Source organism: Echinops telfairi, unplaced genomic scaffold, assembly GCF_000313985.2.
Source record: "Echinops telfairi isolate 266 unplaced genomic scaffold, ASM31398v2 ScPeMD7_23;HRSCAF=83, whole genome shotgun sequence".
NCBI lineage: Eukaryota > Metazoa > Chordata > Mammalia > Afrosoricida > Tenrecidae > Echinops > Echinops telfairi.
In genome coordinates, this window is record NW_022103920.1 from 16,140,967 (window position 1) to 16,143,979 (window position 3,013).

A 3,013-nucleotide genomic window follows, 5' to 3' on the forward strand; every position below is an offset into this window, starting at 1 on the left:
CTCCCTGATGTACAGATTACACCTTCACTTCGCTAAAATGTAAAAAGCGCTCCAAACGGGACCAATAAACAACAGCATGATAAATAGAGAGGAAATTGAAGTTGTCAAGGGTTCCATTGTACTTGGATCCATAATCAGCAGTCATGGAAGCAACAGTCAAGAAATTAAAGAATGCATTGCATTGGGCAAATCTGCTGCAAAAGACCTCTTTCAAGTGTTCAGAAACAAAGCCATCACTTTGAGGATTAAGGTATACCTGATCTAAAAAACAAAAAGAAAAAAAAAAAAAAGTATCCCTGATCCAAGCCCCTGGTATTTTCAATCACCTCATATGCATGAAAAAGCAGGACACAATGAAGAAAGAAGATCAAAGAAGAATTGATGTATCAGAATTACAGTATGAGCAAAGAATATTGAATATGCCATGGATTTCCAGAAGAATGAATAATTCTGTGCTGGAAGAAGTACACCAAAAATGGTCCTTAGAAGCATCTCGAACTTATATCATGAACATGTGATCAGGAGGGACTGGCCCCAGGAGAAGAACACCATGCTCGGTAAAGTAGAAGGTCGGTGAAAAGGAGGAAGACCCTCGATGAGACGGATGGACACAGTGGCTGCAGCGATGGGCTCAGGCACAGCACCGACTGACTGTGAAGACGGTGCGAGAACTGGACAGTGTTTTGTTGTGTTGTACAAGGGTGGTTATGAGGTGGAACCAACTCAACAGTCTCTAACATTAAGAGTAAGTACCGGTGACAATTAGAAATGGTCAAATGAGCAAAAAGTAGAATAGAATTAAAAGCCATTTGTGTCACCCTGTGGTTGTAGGAAATCCTGCTATTTGGACACGTTTGCGTCACACGTCGTTGAATTTCTTTGTGGAGTCTCCTGGGTCCCATTGTCCTTCCTCCCATCTCAGAGATAACGACTGTCCCGAATGTGTATGTGTAGGGAACTGCTGTTCCCGCACACACGTGTTTTCCCTCACCAATATGCCGTCTTGCATGTTTTAAAACTTTAAAAGGAAGTTTGCAGCCTTTAGAATGAAGGTTGGCAAAGACTTTTTTAATGATAAAAGAAATGCTTGTTATAAAATAGTAGGCTAAAAAGGAGAAAAAATTGCACAGGTCATAGATTTTAACTATGAAAACAATTCTTAAAGAAAATACATTAAGATGCAAGTGACTGAGGGACAGACTATAGGTCGGTTTCTTCTCTGTTTCCAGAGAGGACCTTCGTTGTTAGCTGTTCCAAGAATAAGCCACAGGCCTGACAACTTCACAGACATGGGACAGTCTTTGGAATAACTTTTCCCTAGCCCCTGACAAGAACGGAAAGTGAGGAAAACAACACAACACACAACAAAATAACACCTCCTTATATCTCCTGAGCCACTACTACCTTGGAAAGATGGCCACTTTTTAAAGTCCTCCTACCCTGAAGAGTATCTTTCATGTTCTCATCCCCAAAGTTGTGCCCCACTCTGTCACAAGACGTCTGAACTGGACCATTTCTACCACGCCCATACGTCTGCCAGACTCAAGGGCGTCTTAAGCTTTCTCTTCACACTCTGGCTTCCAGAATTTCCTTCCTGTTATAATAAACCAGCGTGGCTGCATCCTCCAGCTGTCGGGGCCGAGATTAGCGGCTCCATAACTGATTTCTTTCTTCCCCCTAATGCACAAGGGGCTGTGATACAGACACCTGGCATGTGTTGGAGGTCTGAGGCAGCAGCTGCCTACCTGGACTGCCACTAGAATTACTAGAATTGAGGGGATGAATTGATTCTTCCAAGGGATGTGGTTACGAAACATAGTGAGTTGGTGCACTGGGAAGAAACTAATATTAACCCTTTCTTTATCCAGGCACCAGTGGCTGATTGTGGTCAAACATCAGGGCACATGCTTCCCCTTTTCTCATTTCCATCCCTATACCCTGCTACTCCTGCTCTTACTGCCCCTGGGGGACTGGAAGCACAGTTGAAGGTGGAAGTATCATACTGGACACAGGACAATTACGCAAAGTGGAAAACCGGACGCTCTGGACTACTGGTCTTTCTTCATCTGGCTCACTCCGTTCCAGAACTCTCGACAGGCAAGCATACATCTTCCACGTAGGAGACTCGGAAAACTTCTCCAAGATATCTGACCAGCCCAAGAGGAAAAAACAAATGCAAACAAAACCTGAAGATACAAAAGCGAGAGTGACCCAAGGCACTGGCCAGCCGATTACCTCACAGAAGTCACCCCTTGCTCGGAGAGCTTCCAGCGGACCACTTATTGCCACATTCATAAGCAGGGGTAGCGTCCCCAGAGGTGAGACAATCCAGAAACCAAAGTAAGAATGCACGGTGAAAGTAATTACATGACGAAAACGAGCAAGCAAGCAGACAAACCTCACTACCATTGAGTTGATGTTATAGTAACCCTGTAGGCCAGGAGACTGCCCCCTGTGGGTTTCTGAGACCCTAACTCTGTATGGGAGTAGAAAGCTTCATTTTTCTCCCAAGAAGAAAACAAGACCTTCCCTGCGCGGCCAAAAAGTCATTGATATGCCCAGAGATTTAAGAGACTGCACTGGTGAAATGAGAGTGTGTGTTTTACATTCAGAAAACAAATATGGGTCCTGAAAAAGAAAGCACAGTGGTGGGAATGAAAAACCCAATAAATGAAAAGAGAAAGAGATTAAAAATAGAAAAGAAAAATAAATTATAGAGCTATCCAGGCAGTCCAACTTCTGATCAATGGGAATACCAGAATGAAGTAACAAAGAAAACAAGGGCGGAATTTCATCCAAAGTTAATTTTTTTAATTTCCTGGAACTGAAAGATGAGCATCTACAGAATGAAAGGACTCACTGGGTGCCCAGCCCAAATGAAACTGAAACCCTGCCAATTTAAATCCTTGTGATATTTCAAAATACACAGGACGAGAAAATTGTTCAAATGTCTGGCGTCGATTAAGGGTGCATTTTTACACAAGCTCAGTGGTTCTCAACCTTACTAATGCTG